The following is an 11,811-nucleotide window of genomic DNA, read 5'->3' on the forward strand; positions in this document are numbered from 1 at the left end:
AAATTTTTTCGAAAATTCTTAGTTTTCTTCGCGTTTCGCGCCATTTGCAGTCGTTTTTAATTTTTTTAAAATTTCGAAAAATTTTGAAAATTCTCAAAGGGGTACCCCTTTGAGAAATTTCAATTTTTTCGAAAAATTTCAAAAAATCGAAAAACGTGGCAAATCGTCCAAAAAGCGCACAAAACTAAGAATTTTTGAAAAATTTCAACTTTTAATTTTTTTCCGAATATTCCGAAAATTTTTGGTTTTGTGCGCATTTCAGAAGGTTTGCAGCGTTTTTTGATTTTTCGAAAAATTTGAAAATTTTTCCTTCTAAATTTGACCTGTCCCATCCTTATCAGGACTAGACTCCCAAGTCTTGAGAAGTCACTTGTCCCAAGTGTTGAGAAGTCCTTGTCCCAAGTCTTGAGAAGTTCTTGTCCCAAGTCTTGAGAAGTCACTTGTCCCAAGTCTTGAGAAGTCACTTGTCCCAAGTCTTGAGAAGTTCTTGTCCCAAGTCTTGAGAAGTTCTTGTCCCAAGTCTTGAGAAGTCACTTGTCCCAAGTCTTGAGAAGTTCTTGTCCCAAGTCTTGAGAAGTCACTTGTCCCAAGTCTTGAGAAGTCACTCGTCCCAAGTCTTGAGAAGTTCTTGTCCCAAGTCTTGAGAAGTTCTTGTCCCAAGTCTTGAGAAGTTCTTGTCCCAAGTCTTGAGAAGTTCTTGTCCCAAGTCTTGACAAGTCACTCGTCCCAAGTCTTGAGAAGTTATTGTCCCAAGTCTTGTCTGCTTGTTTAGGGCTGTGCCTCACCTGTCTTAGCTGAATTCAAATTTTTTCGAAAATTCTTAGTTTTCTTCGCGTTTCGCGCCATTTGCAGTCGTTTTTAATTTTCTTAAAATTTCGAAAATTTTTGAAAATTCTCAAAGGGGTACCCCTTTGAGAAATTTCAATTTTTTCGAAAAATTTCGAAAAATCGAAAAACGTGGCAAATCGTCCAAAAAGCGCACAAAACTAAGAATTTTTGAAAAATTTCAACTTTTAATTTTTTTCCGAATATTCCGAAAATTTTTGGTTTTGTGCGCATTTCAGAAGGTTTGCAGCGTTTTTTGATTTTTCGAAAAATTTGAAAATTTTTCCTTCTAAATTTGACCTGTCCCATCCTTATCAGGACTAGACTCCCAAGTCTTGAGAAGTCACTTGTCCCAAGTGTTGAGAAGTCCTTGTCCCAAGTCTTGAGAAGTTCTTGTCCCAAGTCTTGAGAAGTCACTTGTCCCAAGTCTTGAGAAGTCACTTGTCCCAAGTCTTGAGAAGTTCTTGTCCCAAGTCTTGAGAAGTTCTTGTCCCAAGTCTTGAGAAGTCACTTGTCCCAAGTCTTGAGAAGTTCTTGTCCCAAGTCTTGAGAAGTCACTTGTCCCAAGTCTTGAGAAGTCACTCGTCCCAAGTCTTGAGAAGTTCTTGTCCCAAGTCTTGAGAAGTTCTTGTCCCAAGTCTTGAGAAGTTCTTGTCCCAAGTCTTGAGAAGTTCTTGTCCCAAGTCTTGACAAGTCACTCGTCCCAAGTCTTGAGAAGTTATTGTCCCAAGTCTTGTCTGCTTGTTTAGGGCTGTGCCTCACCTGTCTTAGCTGAATTCAAATTTTTTCGAAAATTCTTAGTTTTCTTCGCGTTTCGCGCCATTTGCAGTCGTTTTTAATTTTTTTAAAATTTCGAAAATTTTTGAAAATTCTCAAAGGGGTACCCCTTTGAGAAATTTCAATTTTTTCGAAAAATTTCGAAAAATCGAAAAACGTGGCAAATCGTCCAAAAAGCGCACAAAACTAAGAATTTTTGAAAAATTTCAACTTTTAATTTTTTTCCGAATATTCCGAAAATTTTTGGTTTTGTGCGCATTTCAGAAGGTTTGCAGCGTTTTTTGATTTTTCGAAAAATTTGAAAATTTTTCCTTCTAAATTTGACCTGTCCCATCCTTATCAGGACTAGACTCCCAAGTCTTGAGAAATCACTTTTTCCCAAGTCTTGAGAAGTCCTTGTCCCAAGTCTTGAGAAGTTCTTGTCCCAAGTCTTGAGAAGTCACTTGTCCCAAGTCTTGAGAAGTCACTTGTCCCAAGTCTTGAGAAGTTCTTGTCCCAAGTCTTGAGAAGTCACTCGTCGCAAGTCTTGAGAAGTTCTTGTCCCAAGTCTTGAGAAGTTCTTGTCACAAGTCTTGAGAAGTTCTTGTCCCAAGTCTTGAGAAGTCACTTGTCCCAAGTCTTGAGAAGTTCTTGTCCCAAGTCTTGAGAAGTTACTCGTCCCAAGTTTTGAGAAGTTCTTGTCACAAGTCTTGAGAAGTTCTTGTCCCAAGTCTTGAGAATTTCTTGTCCCAAGTCTTGACAAGTCACTCGTCCCAAGTCTTGAGAAGTTATTGTCCCAAGTCTTGTCTGCTTGTTTAGGGCTGTGCCTCACCTGTCTTAGCTGAATTCAAATTTTTTCGAAAATTCTTAGTTTTCTTCGCGTTTCGCGCCATTTGCAGTCGTTTTTAATTTTTTTAAAATTTCGAAAAATTTTGAAAATTCTCAAATTTCCCTTTGAGAAATTTCAATTTTTTCGAAAAATTTCAAAAAATCGAAAAACGTGGCAAATCGTCCAAAAAGCGCACAAAGCTAAGAATTTTTGAAAAATTTCAACTTTTAATTTTTTTCCGAATATTCCGAAAATTTTTGGTTTTGTGCGCATTTCAGAAGGTTTGCAGCGTTTTTTGATTTTTCGAAAAATTTGAAAATTTTTCCTTCTAAATTTGACCTGTCCCATCCTTATCAGGACTAGACTCCCAAGTCTTGAGAAGTCACTTGTCCCAAGTCTTGAGAAGTCCTTGTCCCAAGTCTTGAGAAGTTCTTGTCCCAAGTCTTGAGAAGTCACTTGTCCCAAGTCTTGAGAAGTCACTTGTCCCAAGTCTTGAGAAGTTCTTGTCCCAAGTCTTGAGAAGTTCTTGTCCCAAGTCTTGAGAAGTCACTTGTCCCAAGTCTTGAGAAGTTCTTGTCCCAAGTCTTGAGAAGTCACTTGTCCCAAGTCTTGAGAAGTCACTCGTCCCAAGTCTTGAGAAGTTCTTGTCCCAAGTCTTGAGAAGTTCTTGTCCCAAGTCTTGAGAAGTTCTTGTCCCAAGTCTTGAGAAGTTCTTGTCCCAAGTCTTGACAAGTCACTCGTCCCAAGTCTTGAGAAGTTATTGTCCCAAGTCTTGTCTGCTTGTTTAGGGCTGTGCCTCACCTGTCTTAGCTGAATTCAAATTTTTTCGAAAATTCTTAGTTTTCTTCGCGTTTCGCGCCATTTGCAGTCGTTTTTAATTTTTTTAAAATTTCGAAAATTTTTGAAAATTCTCAAAGGGGTACCCCTTTGAGAAATTTCAATTTTTTCGAAAAATTTCGAAAAATCGAAAAACGTGGCAAATCGTCCAAAAAGCGCACAAAACTAAGAATTTTTGAAAAATTTCAACTTTTAATTTTTTTCCGAATATTCCGAAAATTTTTGGTTTTGTGCGCATTTCAGAAGGTTTGCAGCGTTTTTTGATTTTTCGAAAAATTTGAAAATTTTTCCTTCTAAATTTGACCTGTCCCATCCTTATCAGGACTAGACTCCCAAGTCTTGAGAAGTCACTTGTCCCAAGTCTTGAGAAGTCCTTGTCCCAAGTCTTGAGAAGTTCTTGTCCCAAGTCTTGAGAAGTCACTTGTCCCAAGTCTTGAGAAGTCACTTGTCCCAAGTCTTGAGAAGTTCTTGTCCCAAGTCTTGAGAAGTTCTTGTCCCAAGTCTTGAGAAGTCACTTGTCCCAAGTCTTGAGAAGTTCTTGTCCCAAGTCTTGAGAAGTCACTTGTCCTAAGTCTTGAGAATTCACTCGTCCCAAGTCTTGAGAAGTTCTTGTCCCAAGTCTTGAGAAGTTCTTGTCCCAAGTCTTGAGAAGTTCTTGTCCCAAGTCTTGAGAAGTCACTTGTCCTAAGTCTTGACAAGTCACTCGTCCCAAGTCTTGAGAAGTTATTGTCCCAAGTCTTGAGAAGTTCTTGTCCCAAGTCTTGAGAAGTTCTTGTCCCAAGTCTTGAGAAGTTCTTGTCCCAAGTCTTGACAAGTCACTCGTCCCAAGTCTTGAGAAGTTATTGTCCCAAGTCTTGTCTGCTTGTTTAGGGCTGTGCCTCACCTGTCTTAGCTGAATTCAAATTTTTTCGAAAATTCTTAGTTTTCTTCGCGTTTCGCGCCATTTGCAGTCGTTTTTAATTTTTTTAAAATTTCGAAAATTTTTGAAAATTCTCAAAGGGGTACCCCTTTGAGAAATTTCAATTTTTTCGAAAAATTTAAAAAAATCGAAAAACGTAGCAAATCGTCCAAAAAGCGCACAAAACTAAGAATTTTTGAAAAATTTCAACTTTTAATTTTTTTCCGAATATTCCGAAAATTTTTGGTTTTGTGCGCATTTCAGAAGGTTTGCAGCGTTTTTTGATTTTTCGAAAAATTTGAAAATTTTTCCTTCTAAATTTGACCTGTCCCATCCTTATCAGGACTAGACTCCCAAGTCTTGAGAAGTCACTTGTCCCAAGTCTTGAGAAGTCCTTGTCCCAAGTCTTGAGAAGTTCTTGTCCCAAGTCTTGAGAAGTCACTTGTCCCAAGTCTTGAGAAGTCACTTGTCCCAAGTCTTGAGAAGTTCTTGTCCCAAGTCTTGAGAAGTTCTTGTCCCAAGTCTTGAGAAGTCACTTGTCCCAAGTCTTGAGAAGTTCTTGTCCCAAGTCTTGAGAAGTCACTTGTCCCAAGTCTTGAGAAGTCACTCGTCCCAAATCTTGAGAAGTTCTTGTCCCAAGTCTTGAGAAGTTCTTGTCCCAAGTCTTGAGAAGTTCTTGTCCCAAGTCTTGAGAAGTTCTTGTCCCAAGTCTTGAGAAGTTCTTGTCCCAAGTCTTGACAAGTCACTCGTCCCAAGTCTTGAGAAGTTATTGTCCCAAGTCTTGTCTGCTTGTTTAGGGCTGTGCCTCACCTGTCTTAGCTGAATTCAAATTTTTTCGAAAATTCTTAGTTTTCTTCGCGTTTCGCGCCATTTGCAGTCGTTTTTAATTTTTTTAAAATTTCGAAAATTTTTGAAAATTCTCAAAGGGGTACCCCTTTGAGAAATTTCAATTTTTTCGAAAAATTTAAAAAAATCGAAAAACGTAGCAAATCGTCCAAAAAGCGCACAAAACTAAGAATTTTTGAAAAATTTCAACTTTTAATTTTTTTCCGAATATTCCGAAAATTTTTGGTTTTGTGCGCATTTCAGAAGGTTTGCAGCGTTTTTTGATTTTTCGAAAAATTTGAAAATTTTTCCTTCTAAATTTGACCTGTCCCATCCTTATCAGGACTAGACTCCCAAGTCTTGAGAAGTCACTTGTCCCAAGTCTTGAGAAGTCCTTGTCCCAAGTCTTGAGAAGTTCTTGTCCCAAGTCTTGAGAAGTCACTTGTCCCAAGTCTTGAGAAGTCACTTGTCCCAAGTCTTGAGAAGTTCTTGTCCCAAGTCTTGAGAAGTTCTTGTCCCAAGTCTTGAGAAGTCACTTGTCCCAAGTCTTGAGAAGTCACTTGTCCCAAGTCTTGAGAAGTTCTTGTCCCAAGTCTTGAGAAGTCACTCGTCGCAAGTCTTGAGAAGTTCTTGTCCCAAGTCTTGAGAAGTTCTTGTCACAAGTCTTGAGAAGTTCTTGTCCCAAGTCTTGAGAAGTCACTTGTCCCAAGTCTTGAGAAGTTCTTGTCCCAAGTCTTGAGAAGTTACTCGTCCCAAGTTTTGAGAAGTTCTTGTCACAAGTCTTGAGAAGTTCTTGTCCCAAGTCTTGAGAAGTTCTTGTCCCAAGTCTTGACAAGTCACTCGTCCCAAGTCTTGAGAAGTTATTGTCCCAAGTCTTGTCTGCTTGTTTAGGGCTGTGCCTCACCTGTCTTAGCTGAATTCAAATTTTTTCGAAAATTCTTAGTTTTCTTCGCGTTTCGCGCCATTTGCAGTCGTTTTTAATTTTTTTTAAAATTTCGAAAATTTTTGAAAATTCTCAAAGGGGTACCCCTTTGAGAAATTTCAATTTTTTCGAAAAATTTCGAAAAATCGAAAAACGTGGCAAATCGTCCAAAAAGCGCACAAAACTAAGAATTTTTGAAAAATTTCAACTTTTAATTTTTTTCCGAATATTCCGAAAATTTTTGGTTTTGTGCGCATTTCAGAAGGTTTGCAGCGTTTTTTGATTTTTCGAAAAATTTGAAAATTTTTCCTTCTAAATTTGACCTGTCCCATCCTTATCAGGACTAGTCTCCCAAGTCTTGAGAAGTCACTTGTCCCAAGTCTTGAGAAGTCCTTGTCCCAAGTCTTGAGAAGTTCTTGTCCCAAGTCTTGAGAAGTCACTTGTCCCAGGTCTTGAGAAGTCACTCGTTCCAAGTTTTGAGAAGTCACTCGTCCCAAGTCTTGAGAAGTTCTTGTCCCAATTCTTGAGAAGTCACTTGTCCCAAGTCTTGAGAAGTTCTTGTCCCAAGTCTTGAGAAGTCACTTGTCCTAAGTCTTGAGAAGTCACTCGTCCCAAGTCTTGAGAAGTTCTTGTCCCAAGTCTTGAGAAGTTCTTGTCCCAAGTCTTGAGAAGTTATTGTCCCAAGTCTTGTCTGCTTGTTTAGGGCTGTGCCTCACCTGTCTTAGCTGAATTCAAATTTTTTCGAAAATTCTTAGTTTTCTTCGCGTTTCGCGCCATTTGCAGTCGTTTTTAATTTTTTTAAAATTTCGAAAAATTTTGAAAATTCTCAAAGGGGTACCCCTTTGAGAAATTTCAATTTTTTCGAAAAATTTCAAAAAATCGAAAAACGTGGCAAATCGTCCAAAAAGCGCACAAAACTAAGAATTTTTGAAAAATTTCAACTTTTAATTTTTTTCCGAATATTCCGAAAATTTTTGGTTTTGTGCGCATTTCAGAAGGTTTGCAGCGTTTTTTGATTTTTCGAAAAATTTGAAAATTTTTCCTTCTAAATTTGACCTGTCCCATCCTTATCAGGACTAGACTCCCAAGTCTTGAGAAGTCACTTGTCCCAAGTGTTGAGAAGTCCTTGTCCCAAGTCTTGAGAAGTTCTTGTCCCAAGTCTTGAGAAGTCACTTGTCCCAAGTCTTGAGAAGTCACTTGTCCCAAGTCTTGAGAAGTTCTTGTCCCAAGTCTTGAGAAGTTCTTGTCCCAAGTCTTGAGAAGTCACTTGTCCCAAGTCTTGAGAAGTTCTTGTCCCAAGTCTTGAGAAGTCACTTGTCCCAAGTCTTGAGAAGTCACTCGTCCCAAGTCTTGAGAAGTTCTTGTCCCAAGTCTTGAGAAGTTCTTGTCCCAAGTCTTGAGAAGTTCTTGTCCCAAGTCTTGAGAAGTTCTTGTCCCAAGTCTTGACAAGTCACTCGTCCCAAGTCTTGAGAAGTTATTGTCCCAAGTCTTGTCTGCTTGTTTAGGGCTGTGCCTCACCTGTCTTAGCTGAATTCAAATTTTTTCGAAAATTCTTAGTTTTCTTCGCGTTTCGCGCCATTTGCAGTCGTTTTTAATTTTCTTAAAATTTCGAAAATTTTTGAAAATTCTCAAAGGGGTACCCCTTTGAGAAATTTCAATTTTTTCGAAAAATTTCGAAAAATCGAAAAACGTGGCAAATCGTCCAAAAAGCGCACAAAACTAAGAATTTTTGAAAAATTTCAACTTTTAATTTTTTTCCGAATATTCCGAAAATTTTTGGTTTTGTGCGCATTTCAGAAGGTTTGCAGCGTTTTTTGATTTTTCGAAAAATTTGAAAATTTTTCCTTCTAAATTTGACCTGTCCCATCCTTATCAGGACTAGACTCCCAAGTCTTGAGAAGTCACTTGTCCCAAGTGTTGAGAAGTCCTTGTCCCAAGTCTTGAGAAGTTCTTGTCCCAAGTCTTGAGAAGTCACTTGTCCCAAGTCTTGAGAAGTCACTTGTCCCAAGTCTTGAGAAGTTCTTGTCCCAAGTCTTGAGAAGTTCTTGTCCCAAGTCTTGAGAAGTCACTTGTCCCAAGTCTTGAGAAGTTCTTGTCCCAAGTCTTGAGAAGTCACTTGTCCCAAGTCTTGAGAAGTCACTCGTCCCAAGTCTTGAGAAGTTCTTGTCCCAAGTCTTGAGAAGTTCTTGTCCCAAGTCTTGAGAAGTTCTTGTCCCAAGTCTTGAGAAGTTCTTGTCCCAAGTCTTGACAAGTCACTCGTCCCAAGTCTTGAGAAGTTATTGTCCCAAGTCTTGTCTGCTTGTTTAGGGCTGTGCCTCACCTGTCTTAGCTGAATTCAAATTTTTTCGAAAATTCTTAGTTTTCTTCGCGTTTCGCGCCATTTGCAGTCGTTTTTAATTTTTTTAAAATTTCGAAAATTTTTGAAAATTCTCAAAGGGGTACCCCTTTGAGAAATTTCAATTTTTTCGAAAAATTTCGAAAAATCGAAAAACGTGGCAAATCGTCCAAAAAGCGCACAAAACTAAGAATTTTTGAAAAATTTCAACTTTTAATTTTTTTCCGAATATTCCGAAAATTTTTGGTTTTGTGCGCATTTCAGAAGGTTTGCAGCGTTTTTTGATTTTTCGAAAAATTTGAAAATTTTTCCTTCTAAATTTGACCTGTCCCATCCTTATCAGGACTAGACTCCCAAGTCTTGAGAAATCACTTTTTCCCAAGTCTTGAGAAGTCCTTGTCCCAAGTCTTGAGAAGTTCTTGTCCCAAGTCTTGAGAAGTCACTTGTCCCAAGTCTTGAGAAGTCACTTGTCCCAAGTCTTGAGAAGTTCTTGTCCCAAGTCTTGAGAAGTCACTCGTCGCAAGTCTTGAGAAGTTCTTGTCCCAAGTCTTGAGAAGTTCTTGTCACAAGTCTTGAGAAGTTCTTGTCCCAAGTCTTGAGAAGTCACTTGTCCCAAGTCTTGAGAAGTTCTTGTCCCAAGTCTTGAGAAGTTACTCGTCCCAAGTTTTGAGAAGTTCTTGTCACAAGTCTTGAGAAGTTCTTGTCCCAAGTCTTGAGAATTTCTTGTCCCAAGTCTTGACAAGTCACTCGTCCCAAGTCTTGAGAAGTTATTGTCCCAAGTCTTGTCTGCTTGTTTAGGGCTGTGCCTCACCTGTCTTAGCTGAATTCAAATTTTTTCGAAAATTCTTAGTTTTCTTCGCGTTTCGCGCCATTTGCAGTCGTTTTTAATTTTTTTAAAATTTCGAAAAATTTTGAAAATTCTCAAATTTCCCTTTGAGAAATTTCAATTTTTTCGAAAAATTTCAAAAAATCGAAAAACGTGGCAAATCGTCCAAAAAGCGCACAAAGCTAAGAATTTTTGAAAAATTTCAACTTTTAATTTTTTTCCGAATATTCCGAAAATTTTTGGTTTTGTGCGCATTTCAGAAGGTTTGCAGCGTTTTTTGATTTTTCGAAAAATTTGAAAATTTTTCCTTCTAAATTTGACCTGTCCCATCCTTATCAGGACTAGACTCCCAAGTCTTGAGAAGTCACTTGTCCCAAGTCTTGAGAAGTCCTTGTCCCAAGTCTTGAGAAGTTCTTGTCCCAAGTCTTGAGAAGTCACTTGTCCCAAGTCTTGAGAAGTCACTTGTCCCAAGTCTTGAGAAGTTCTTGTCCCAAGTCTTGAGAAGTTCTTGTCCCAAGTCTTGAGAAGTCACTTGTCCCAAGTCTTGAGAAGTTCTTGTCCCAAGTCTTGAGAAGTCACTTGTCCCAAGTCTTGAGAAGTCACTCGTCCCAAGTCTTGAGAAGTTCTTGTCCCAAGTCTTGAGAAGTTCTTGTCCCAAGTCTTGAGAAGTTCTTGTCCCAAGTCTTGAGAAGTTCTTGTCCCAAGTCTTGACAAGTCACTCGTCCCAAGTCTTGAGAAGTTATTGTCCCAAGTCTTGTCTGCTTGTTTAGGGCTGTGCCTCACCTGTCTTAGCTGAATTCAAATTTTTTCGAAAATTCTTAGTTTTCTTCGCGTTTCGCGCCATTTGCAGTCGTTTTTAATTTTTTTAAAATTTCGAAAATTTTTGAAAATTCTCAAAGGGGTACCCCTTTGAGAAATTTCAATTTTTTCGAAAAATTTCGAAAAATCGAAAAACGTGGCAAATCGTCCAAAAAGCGCACAAAACTAAGAATTTTTGAAAAATTTCAACTTTTAATTTTTTTCCGAATATTCCGAAAATTTTTGGTTTTGTGCGCATTTCAGAAGGTTTGCAGCGTTTTTTGATTTTTCGAAAAATTTGAAAATTTTTCCTTCTAAATTTGACCTGTCCCATCCTTATCAGGACTAGACTCCCAAGTCTTGAGAAGTCACTTGTCCCAAGTCTTGAGAAGTCCTTGTCCCAAGTCTTGAGAAGTTCTTGTCCCAAGTCTTGAGAAGTCACTTGTCCCAAGTCTTGAGAAGTTCTTGTCCCAAGTCTTGAGAAGTTCTTGTCCCAAGTCTTGAGAAGTCACTTGTCCCAAGTCTTGAGAAGTTCTTGTCCCAAGTCTTGAGAAGTCACTTGTCCTAAGTCTTGAGAATTCACTCGTCCCAAGTCTTGAGAAGTTCTTGTCCCAAGTCTTGAGAAGTTCTTGTCCCAAGTCTTGAGAAGTTCTTGTCCCAAGTCTTGAGAAGTCACTTGTCCTAAGTCTTGACAAGTCACTCGTCCCAAGTCTTGAGAAGTTATTGTCCCAAGTCTTGAGAAGTTCTTGTCCCAAGTCTTGAGAAGTTCTTGTCCCAAGTCTTGAGAAGTTCTTGTCCCAAGTCTTGACAAGTCACTCGTCCCAAGTCTTGAGAAGTTATTGTCCCAAGTCTTGTCTGCTTGTTTAGGGCTGTGCCTCACCTGTCTTAGCTGAATTCAAATTTTTTCGAAAATTCTTAGTTTTCTTCGCGTTTCGCGCCATTTGCAGTCGTTTTTAATTTTTTTAAAATTTCGAAAATTTTTGAAAATTCTCAAAGGGGTACCCCTTTGAGAAATTTCAATTTTTTCGAAAAATTTAAAAAAATCGAAAAACGTAGCAAATCGTCCAAAAAGCGCACAAAACTAAGAATTTTTGAAAAATTTCAACTTTTAATTTTTTTCCGAATATTCCGAAAATTTTTGGTTTTGTGCGCATTTCAGAAGGTTTGCAGCGTTTTTTGATTTTTCGAAAAATTTGAAAATTTTTCCTTCTAAATTTGACCTGTCCCATCCTTATCAGGACTAGACTCCCAAGTCTTGAGAAGTCACTTGTCCCAAGTCTTGAGAAGTCCTTGTCCCAAGTCTTGAGAAGTTCTTGTCCCAAGTCTTGAGAAGTCACTTGTCCCAAGTCTTGAGAAGTCACTTGTCCCAAGTCTTGAGAAGTTCTTGTCCCAAGTCTTGAGAAGTTCTTGTCCCAAGTCTTGAGAAGTCACTTGTCCCAAGTCTTGAGAAGTTCTTGTCCCAAGTCTTGAGAAGTCACTTGTCCCAAGTCTTGAGAAGTCACTCGTCCCAAATCTTGAGAAGTTCTTGTCCCAAGTCTTGAGAAGTTCTTGTCCCAAGTCTTGAGAAGTTCTTGTCCCAAGTCTTGAGAAGTTCTTGTCCCAAGTCTTGAGAAGTTCTTGTCCCAAGTCTTGACAAGTCACTCGTCCCAAGTCTTGAGAAGTTATTGTCCCAAGTCTTGTCTGCTTGTTTAGGGCTGTGCCTCACCTGTCTTAGCTGAATTCAAATTTTTTCGAAAATTCTTAGTTTTCTTCGCGTTTCGCGCCATTTGCAGTCGTTTTTAATTTTTTTAAAATTTCGAAAATTTTTGAAAATTCTCAAAGGGGTACCCCTTTGAGAAATTTCAATTTTTTCGAAAAATTTAAAAAAATCGAAAAACGTAGCAAATCGTCCAAAAAGCGCACAAAACTAAGAATTTTTGAAAAATTTCAACTTTTAATTTTTTTCCGAATATTCCGAAAA

The sequence above is a fragment of the Zootermopsis nevadensis genome, unplaced genomic scaffold, assembly GCF_977971745.1.
Source record: "Zootermopsis nevadensis isolate Lab colony 2312 unplaced genomic scaffold, Znev_1.0 Znev_ptg000019l, whole genome shotgun sequence".
NCBI lineage: Eukaryota > Metazoa > Arthropoda > Insecta > Blattodea > Termopsidae > Zootermopsis > Zootermopsis nevadensis.